This window comes from Pan troglodytes, chromosome 17, assembly GCF_028858775.2.
Source record: "Pan troglodytes isolate AG18354 chromosome 17, NHGRI_mPanTro3-v2.0_pri, whole genome shotgun sequence".
Taxonomy (NCBI): Eukaryota; Metazoa; Chordata; class Mammalia; order Primates; family Hominidae; genus Pan; species Pan troglodytes.
This window is the reverse complement of record NC_072415.2, coordinates 53,928,454-53,939,828: the sequence shown is the minus strand read 5'-3', so window position 1 is coordinate 53,939,828 and position 11,375 is coordinate 53,928,454.

Sequence of the window (11,375 nt, the reverse complement as noted above, 5' to 3'; positions counted from 1 at the left end):
ACCCCCTGATCTTTACCAGGCAGGGCCCAACACCATAGCACCTTGGGCACACAGCACAGCCACCCCACACCAGCTGATCACTCTGATTGGCAGTGGCTTGGTGTTCTCTGGGGTGGAACTTCCAGAGACAACTGAGAGGACCTCTGCTATTGTTGCTGAGGAGGTTCCTGCCTCTGCTACCCCCAAGCTGAGAAAGGAACAAAAAGCCTGAGCTCACCCCAGAGCTAAGGTGCAGTTTGAGAATGCCAAGCTAAGATCTGTGGCCAGCACCTGAGCAGGAGAGGAGCCTACACTTTCAGAACACTGAAAGGGGTGAGTCCTGCAGTTTTTTGGGCTGCTCTGGGAGTGGAGCATGTCTCCCTCTGCAGGGTCTGCCTGGAAAATGTGTGGTCTATATTCCTGCCATAGCCTTTGCCCAAGGGAGCACAGCAGCCTGAAATACCTAACAAAAGAATTGTGGGTACGTTGCCAGTGATTGGAGGGGGCTCTCGCTAGTCCTACGAGTGGACCTGGTGAGGGGGTAACCTCTCTCCACGCACCACAGACCATGGCTACAAATATAAGGAAATACGAAGTTGCCATGTGGCCAAGAGCCTATCCACTAGCCATTACTCTTAAGCACCATCTACTGGATCACAAACCAAACTACAACACCAAGAATATCTTCATAAAATTCCTCCATGTGAAACCCAGGGCAAGAATTCAGCCACAAATAAACACCCTGGGCAGAGGCTTGGCCCTCTTAAAGCATCCAGAAAGAAGCCAAGTGACTATACTCAAATTACACCACAGTTAAAGGAACAACAATCCCCACCCCCACAACCCCACAGATGAAAAAGAACAAGCTCAAGAACACTGGTAATTCAAAAACGTGGAGTGTCCTCTTGCTTCCAAAGAAGTCCACTAGCTCCCCAGTAATGGTTCTTAACCAGTTTGAAATGACAGGCATAAAATTCAGAATCTGGATGGCAATGAAACTCATCAAGATTCAGAAGGAAGTTGAAACCCAATCCAAGGAACTCAAAGAATCTAGTAAAATTATCCAAGAGCTGAAAGACAAAATAGCCATTTCAAGAAAAATAAAAAAACTAAAATTCAAAAGTTAGATTAGTCACTACAAAAATTTCATAATATAATGAAAAGTATTACAGCAGAATAAAACAAGCTGAAGAAAGAATCTAAGAGCTCGAAGACTGGTTCTTCAGATCAACTCAGTTGGACAAAAATATGGAAAAGAGAATTTTTTTAAATAAACAAAACCCCCAAGAAATATGTGATTATATAAAGAGACCAAATCTATGACTTATTGACATTGCTGAAAACAAAGGAGAAAAAATAAACAACTTGACAAATGTATTTAAGGATCTAGCCCACAAAAATTTTTCTAATATTGACTGGATGTACACTATTCAGTCCCAACATCCCCAAGGCTTATAGTCATAAGATTCACAAACTTCGAGGCAAAAAAATAAAGTCTTAAAGGCAGCTAGAGAGAGGGTCAAGTCATGTACAGAGGGAACCCCATCAGGCTAGTAGCAGATCTCGCAACCTCACAAGCCAGAAGAATTTGGGGGCCTGTTTTCAGCATCCTTAAAGAAAAGGAATTCCAAACAAGAATTTTATAACCTACCAAACAAGCTTGACAAGTGAAGGAGAAATAAAACTCTTCTCAGACAAATGCTGAGGTAATACATCTCAAATAGACCAGCCTTACAAGACGTCTTTAAGGGAATGCTAAACGTGAAACTGAAAGAATGACACTTGCTACCACAAAAACACACTTAAACACATAGCCCACGGGCCATATAAAACAATCACACAATCAAGTCCACATAACAATCAGCTAACAACACAATGACAGGATAAAAGTCACACATATCCGTACTAACACTAAATGTAAATGAACTAAATGCTCACTTAAAAGACATAGAGTGACAGAATGGATAAAAAGACAAGACTCAACCATCCGCTGTCTTCAAAAAACCCATCTCATGTGTAACAAACGCCACATGCTCAAAGTAAAAAGATGGAGAAAGATCTACAATGCAAACAAAAAAACAAGAAAGAGCAGGAGTCGTTATTCTTACATCAGATAAAACAGATTTTATATCAATAAAAATTAAGAAAGACAAAGAAGGTCATTACATAATGTTAAATGGTCCAATCCAACATGAGGACATAACTATTCTAAATATATATGTACCCAGCAGTCAGATTCATAAAACAAGTTCTTCTTGGCTTATGAAAAGACCTAGACAGCAACACAATAATAGAGGCTTTCAAACCCCACTGACAGTATGAAACGGATCATTGAGGCAGAAAACTAGCAAATTCTGGACCTAAACTTAACACTTAACCAGTTGGATATAATGGACATCCACAGAATCTCCACCCAACAACCAAAGAATATACATTCTTTTCATCTATACATAAAACATATTCTAAGATCAACCACGTTTGCTCATAAAGCAAGTCTAAATAAATTTAAAAAATAGAAGTCATACAAAGCGTAATCTCAGACCATAGTACAATAAAAATATAAATTGATATCAATAAAATGTTTCAAAACTATACACATACATAGAAATTAAACAACTTACTTCTGAATAACTCATGGGTGAACATTGTAAGGCAGAAATCAAACAATTCTTTGAAATTAAGGAAAATATAGACACAACTTGCCAAAATCTCTGGGATGCAGCTAAAGCAGCACGAAGAGGAAAGTTTCTATCACTAAATGCCTTCATCAATCAGTTAGAAAGATCTCAAAATAACAATCTAATTTTGCGCGTAAAGGAACTAGAAAAAAAAAGAAGCCAACCCAAAGCTAGCAGAAGAAAATAAGTAACTAAATTTAGAGAAGAACTGAATGAAATTGAGATGCAAAAATCAGTATAAAGAGTCATTGAAACTAAGAGTTCTCCATTTGGAAAAATAAACAAGATTGATAGACCACTAGTTAGATTAACAAAGAAAAAAAAAGAAGATCCAAATAAGTAAAGTCAGAAATTACAAAGATGACATTACGTCTGATCCCACAGAAATATGAAAGAGCCTCAGAGAATACAATGAACAACTCTATGCACACAGATTAGAAAATCTGGGGGAAATGTGTCATTTCCTGGAAATACAACCTTGCAACATTGCATCAGGAAGACATTGAAATCTCAAATAGACCAATATTGAGCTCAGAAGTTAAATTAATAATAAATTATCTACCAACCCAAAAAATCCTGGACCAGATGGATTCATAGGTGAGTTTTATCAGACATACAAAGCAGAAGTCATACAAATCCTACTGAAACTTTTCCAAGAAATTAAGGAAGGAGGCTTCTCCCTAACTCATTCTGTGAAGCCAGTATCAGCCTGATACTAAAATCTGGCAGATACACATGAAAAAAGAAAACTTCAGGCAAATATCCCTAATGAACATAGATGCCAAAATGCTCAACAAAATACTAACAACTGATCTAGGAGCACATCAAAAGTTAATACAACATGATCAAGTAGGCTTTATTGATAGAATGCAAGGCTGGTTCAACATACGCAAATCAATAAATGTGATTCACCACAAAAACATAATAAAAACAAAAAACATGATTATATCAAAAGATGCAGAAAAAGCTTTTAATAAAATTCCATAACGCTTCATAATGAAAAACACTTAATGAACTAGGCATCAAAGGGAAATACCTCAACATAATAAAAGCCATATATGACAAATCTACAGACAACATCATACTGAATGGGCAAAAGCTGAAACCAATCCCCTTGAGAAATGGAAAAAGACAAGGATGACTACTGTCACCACTTTCAGTCAGCATAGTCCTGGAAGTCCTAATCAGAGCAAGTGTAACGCTAAAGTTTCTTGCCTTAGCCACGCCAAAGATTTGGTGTGGCGGTAGCCCACAGTGAGAGAGAGACACGGATCAGACCAAGAGAAAAAAGGCTGTAGACTTTATTAAGCAGTGACAGTACAAAGCTTCCACAGCGTGGAAGGGGTCCCGAGCGGGTAGCCAGTGTTAGATTTTTTGATCACCTTTTAAACTCTTTAAGGCGGGAAATACGTGCGGACAGGAAGATGTTACCAGAGCAAGAAACAAAGACAATTAACATGTCTCAGATCTTGAGGAAAGCTGGAATTGTAACTTAAGTTTTATCTACTTTATGACCTTGCAGCGGGATGGCAAAGGAGACAGGGTCTCACAGGATTTTACAAATTGTGTTTACAAGGAATTGGAATTGGGAGCATAGACAAGGTATGCTGGTCACAGAAAAACAGGCTTTTAACATTCCTTTTAGTTTCAGGGGAGGGGGAAGGGAGAGAGGGAGAGAGGACACAGGGAAGCTTACAACAAAATTTTCGCTGTTTATAGCTTTCTTGGGGAAGAAAACACAGGCACAAATTCTGATGTTAGGAATATTTTAAGCATGTGTCTTCAATATTATTCATCCAGGACCAAAGTAAGTCCTGATGCAGGAAATGAGTGAGTTTCACAGCTTTCTGAGCCCCTACTCGACCCAGGAAGCCCAGCTGACACCTCCTCTTACAAGCAGGCAAGAGAGAGAAATAAACGGCATTCAGATAGCTAAAGAGTCAAAATATCTCTCTTCACTGACAATATGATTCTATACCTAGAAAATCCTAAAGACTTCAGTAAAAGGCACCTAGAACTGATAAATGATTGTAGTAAAGTTTAAGGATACAAAATGAATATATAAAAGTCAGTGGCATTTTTTTTTTCTTTTTTCTTTTTTTTGAGACAGAGTTTCGCTCTTGTTGCCCAGGCTGGAGAGCAATGGCGTGATCTCGGCTCACTGCAACTTCTGCCTTCTGAGTTCAAGGATTCTCCTGCCTCAGCCTCCTGAGTAGCTGGGATTACAGGCATGCACCACCACGCCTGGCTAATTTTGTATTTTTAGTAGAGATGAAGTTTCTCCATGTTGGTCAGGCTGGTCTTGAACTCCTGACCTCAGGTGATCCACCCACCTGGGCCTCCCAAAGTGCAGGGATTACAGGTGTGAGCCACCACACCTGGCCAGGTCAGTGGCATTTCTATACACTAATAATGTCCAGGCTGAGAGTCAAATCAAGAACACAATCTGATTTACAACAGCAAAAAGAAAATGAAATACCTAGGAATCCAGTTAGTAAGTAAGGGAAAGATCTCTACAAGAAGAACTCTAAAACACTGCTGAAAGAAATCAGAGATGACACAAATAAATAGAAGAACAATTTATGCTCATGGATTGGAAGAATCAGTATCATTAAAATGGCCATACTGCCCAAAGCAATTTATAGATTCATTGCTATTCCTGTCAAACCACCAAAATCATTTTTTACAGAATTAGAAAATAAAAACTATTCTGAAATTCATATGGAGCCAAAAATGAGCCCAAATAGCCAAATTAATTCTAAGCAAAAAACAAACAAACAAACAAAAAAAAAAACAAAAAAAACATGGAGGCGTCACACTACCTGACTTCAAACTCTACTATAAGGCTGTGGTGAACAAAATAGCCTGGTACTGGTACAAAAACAGACACATAGGCCAATGGAACAGAATAGAAAACTTAGAAATAAAGCTGCACACTTAACCATCTGATCTTAGCCAAGCTTGACAAAAACAAGCAATGGGAAAAAGGACTCTCTATTCAATAAATGATGCTAACTGGCTAGCCATAAGAAGAAGGATGATACTGGACCTTATCTTTTACCATGTACAAAAATTAACTCAGGATGGATTAAAAATGTAACTATAAAACCTCAAACTATAAAAATCTAGAAAATACTCTTCTCAAACTAGGTGCAAAAAATTTTTGGCTAAGTCTTCAAAAACAATTGCAACAAAAGCAAACATTGGCAAGTAGCCTTGGAAAGCAGTTTGAAGATTTCTCAAAGCACTTAAAACAGATTTGACCCAGCATTCCCATTACTGAGTGTACACACAAAGAAAAATAGATTGTTATACTGAAAGACACATGCACTCATATGTTTATCACTGCACTATTCACAAAAGCAAAGATATGGAATCAACCTAGGTGCTCATCAGTGGTGGGTTGTTCAATAAAATGTGGTCCATACACACAATGGAATATTGTACATCCATAAAATATAATGAAATTATGTTTTTTGAAGCAACATGGATGGAGCTGGTGGCCATAATCTCATGCAAATTAACACAGGAATGAAAATTAAACACCACATATTCTCACTTATAAGTGAGGGCTAAACACCGAGCACCAAGCACCTAGGGACATAAACATGAGAACAATAAACAGTGCAGACTACTAGATGGGGGAGAGGAGCTACTGGGTGCTATCCTTACTACCTGGGTGCAATATATCCATGTAACAAGTCTGCACATATACACACTATATATAAAAGCTGAATAAAAAAGAAGCTAGAAAAAAAGCAAAATAAATGGAAGAAATGAGTGAAAATAAGAACAAAAATGAATAAAATAACAAGCAATAAATAAAATTAGCAAAGCTGAAATTTTATTCTTCAAAAAGTACTTAGCAGGACTCATCGAGGGAAAAAATAGCAAGTACAAATTATCAATATTATGAATGACAGGAAAATTTTCACTACATATCCTACAGATATTATTTTTTATTTTTTTATTTTTAATATTTTTACTTTGATAGGCTTTTGGGGAACAGGTGGTGTTTGGTTACCTGAATAAATTCGTTAGTGGTGATTTCTGAGATTTTGTTGCACCCATCACCAGAGCAGTGTACACTGTACCCAATGTGTAGTCTTCTATTCCTCACCAAACCCCAACCTTCCCCCAAGTTCTGAAAGTCCTATCATTCTTCTGCTTTGCATCCTCATAGCTTAGCTCTCACATATGTGAACATACAATGTCCTAGAGATTTTAAGAGGATTATAAGAGAGTACTATAAACTATGTAGTGCCTGTCATAATAAAATTGTTAAATTTCTTTTGGAAATACAACTAACCTAAAGTAACCAGACAAAAAGATGAAAGAGAAAATGTGAATATCCTGATGTTTAATAAAAAAAAATTATTATAATATTCCTTCCACAAAGAAAATTCCAGGCATTTGTTTCACTGGTGTATCCAGGAAAGGAATCAAATCAATTTAAAGGAACACTTTTAGAAAATGTAGAGGACAACAGAACAATTTCCAACTATTTTCACAATGTCCACATAATCTGAATACCCAAATCAGGTAAATACATTACAAAAACTGAAGTTATAGATTATTAGTCTTCATGAACACAAACATAAAAACATTTTACAAAATATTATCAAATCCAATCTAGCAACTGTGAAAAAACTACAAAACACCAAGACTAAGTAGATTTCATCCCAGGAATTCAAGATTGGTTTAGTATTTCAAAAACAAACAATGCCGTATTCATTATACTAACAAATGCAGGGGAAAAACAATCACTTCCATGGATGCAGAAAAAGAATTTGAAAAATTCAACTTTTATTTAATATTTATGATGCAAAATCTCAGAAAACTACACAAAATTAATCTGATAAAGGGCATTAATGAAAAATCTACAGTTAATCTCCTACTTTGTCATAGAATGTTTAACCTTTTTATGTCTATGGTGGAGAACAAGATAAAGATTAATAGTTTCACCGCTTTTATTTAACCTTGTACAAGGGATATTATAGTCAGGAAAGAAATGAAAATAAAAGGTATAAAGAATATTAAAAAATAAACTTTCTATTTTCCAATGATTGTTTACATAGAATGAACTAAAAAATATAAAAAATAACTTTTAGAGCTAATAATTGAATTTTATAGGGAGGTAGCATAGGAGGTTAACATATAAAAATCAACTGTATTTTTTATCAGAAGAAAATATTATGAAAATGGTGGGGAACATCACACACCAGGGCCTGTCGTGGGATTGGGGGAGGGGGGAGGGATAGCATTAGGAGATATACCTAATGTAAATAATGAGTTAATGAGTGCAGCACACCAACATGGCACATGTATACATATGTAACAAACCTGCATGTTGTGCACATGTACCCTAAAACTTAAAGTATAATAAGAAAATATTAGGAAAATAAAGCTAATAATATAGTATTAAACATAACAGACATACATTTTACCAGAGACATTCAAATATTCCAAAATTTTGAAAATGCCTAAAAAAAGAGATATACCATGTTATTAGAATTATCAACAGTAGCAAAAAGGCTTTGTTCTTGAATTAATCTTCAAGTACAATGACATTCTAATGATGATCACAATAGGTTTTGTAGAAAAAAATCTAGTAAAATGTTAATTGTAAAATCTAACCAGTAGCCATACGATGTTGACTGTAAAATTGAGTTTTTCAGTGTGCTTAAAACTTTCATAATAAAATATTGGAAAAACATAAAGGAAATATTTGAAATAGAACAAATTACAAACAGAAAAGAGGTATGAAATGTCAGGATAATAAATATCAAAGTAAAAGTTGATTCAAATGAAGACAATAGGCTCTCAAAATTTAAAAAAGTGGACCAATTTTGTGGTGTATCCTTAGACTCTCAAAATTATATTTTACAACATTTGATTTGATAACAAAAATTATATTTTGCAACACTTGATTTGATAATGTAACATGCAGGTAGTGTATACAACGTGGTTGTGCTAGACAAAGGAATGATTCACATCCTTGGTAGTACAGAGAAGTATGGTATGAGATTTAATTACACTACTCAGAACAGCACACAATAAAAAACGTATGAATTGTTGATTTTTGAAACTTTTCATTTAATATTTTCAGACTGTGGTTGACCTCAGGTAACCAACATCATAAAAACTGAATCCATAGATAAGGCAGACTACTGAAGTAATACAAGATTGACAGCTTTGTTGTGCTTACCTTTTGCATGGTGTATCATTGTTCATATTTTTCTTTCAAAATGTTTGTTCTTTCATATTTAAAGTCTACCATTTTTAGATAGCACATAAATTAGTCTTGCCTTTTAAGTGGAGTTTTTAGATCATTTGCATTTCCATTGATGTTTTCATAAAACTTCCTTTTAGGTCTACAATCTGACTAATGTTTTCCCATTTGTTTCTTTTGTTTTTGGTTCCTCACTCACTTCCTGTTTCCTTTGAGGATTATTGAAATTTTTTTCGTATTCTATTTATCTCACCTATTGGCTTCTAAGCGTACCTCTTTTAATTATTTCCAGAGGTTGCTCTAAGGCTAACAATATGCATTCTTAACTTTTAAAATCTATTTAAGAACAATTTTTTGACGTTTTACCCTTTATACTTTCTACTTCACTTTCAATAGTGTTTTGTTCTGTCCAAGAAGGTAAAATATTTCTACAAGCAGAACCACATATACATACATAAAATATGTATGAATACTACTACATATACATAAATAACTACATACATACAGAACTACATATACATACATAAAATACATATTCCTATCTATGTCTTTTTTGGTGGCTGTTGTAAATGGGATTGTGTTTTTGATTTGGGTCTCAGCTTGAAACTTATTGACGTACAGAAATGCTACTAAGTTTTGTACATTGAGTTTACATCCTGAAATTCACTGACATTATTTATCAGCTCTACGAGTCTTTTGGCAGAGTCTTTAGCGTTTCCTATGTAGAAAGTTTGAGACATTCGGAACCAGAAACTAATACTGTTATATGAATATCTTGTTGATAGGCAATGACAGTGGCATGTTGTCTCCACATAGCCCTCAGGTAGAAGACTGGGGCTGGGAGAATGTAGAAGAGGGTAGATGATACAAAGTGCCTGGAGTAGGTTAAAGGTTAGTGGCTTCATGTAAAGCTTTTCTATAGAAATATCCTATATAACATCAGATAATAAAACTGAATGGACAGAAATAAATTCTAGCTACATGGAAGATGGCTGTGGAGTTAGAAGGCATTTGGGATATATATGGACTACATGAACATATAGACAAACACTCTGAAAGAGAGCAATTAAAATTATAATTATTATAATAACAACATTGTTATTATTATTATTTTAGTCTCTTTGATCGTTAATATCATGTGTCCACTACTTGACTGGGCTATGAGGTGCCTAGACATTTGGCCAAACATTATTCTGGGTGAGTCTGTGAGGGTGTTTCCAGATGAGATTAACATTAGAATTGGTAGACCAAGTAAAGCAGAGTGCTCTCCTTAATGGGGGTGAGGCTGGTCTAATCAGCTGAATGCCAAAACAAAACAAAAAGGCTGATCCTCCTGTAAGTAAGGGAGGATTACTCCTAACTAACTGCCTTTAACCTGTAGCACTGACTTTTTCTTGCCTTTGGACTTGAGTGGAAATATCAGTTCATCCTGGGTCACAAGCATATCAGCCTCTGGACTGTAATTATACCACTGTCTCTCTTGCTTCTCAGGCCTTTTGACTGGAATTCCATCATCAGCTCTCCTGGTTCTTTTGCTTGTAACTCACCCTGCACATTTTAGGACTTGCCAACCTCTGTAATTATATAAGCCAATTTCTTATTCATATATGTATGAATATATGTATATGTCTCTTATTGGTTCACTTTCTCTGGAAAATGCTGATACAGTCACCATAAAGATGGTTCACCCAATTTAAAAAAATTGTCTGCCTATTTTCTAAGCAGGAAGAAATGGGTTTGATAGAAAACATAATATTGCCATAAATTTGGCTTTTTCCTGTGTAGTTCTTAAATTGTCTACATATCACATCATGATTTAACTCTTCAGAAATCCATCCTGTGTATAATATAGCTCTAATTCAAAGAATTAACAGACTTTGCTCAAGAATACCTGACTAATGCATAGCATCATCTAGACTAGAACCCGAGGCTCCGACACATAGTCGTGACTCTTGCTTGTATGTTCTGTTTTCAGGGTCATATTTCTCCTGCCCATAGCCACCTGTGATCTGAATTACTGCCCTGGGGTTTGAACACAGCAAGCACATGATCTCTTATACAAGGACTCTGTTTGTCTATGACTTTTCAGACCCCTCTCTTCATCTACAATTTTCTTGCTTCTGTCCATCACAGCTGGAAGAAACCACATCTAACCGCTTGATGAAATCTGAACATATGAAGTGATTTCTTTTTTACAAGAGCAGACCATTATAAACAATTTAGACTTTGGGTTGGGAAGAAGAGAATACTGGGCTGTGACAAATTTAATCTCTTTTCAAATCTTCAGGTCAGGGCAAAGTCAAAGAGTTAGAAATGAAGATAGAAAAAATTCTCTCAATAACGTGGTTTCAAGGCTGCAGGGAAAGTCCTTCTCTCCACAAATGCGCCTCATCACATGCATATAATCTTTTTAGCAGGGGACACGACTCTTCCTTTTGCAAGAAAGAAAAATGACATTTTCAATCTCCCTGGGGAAGTAACACTGT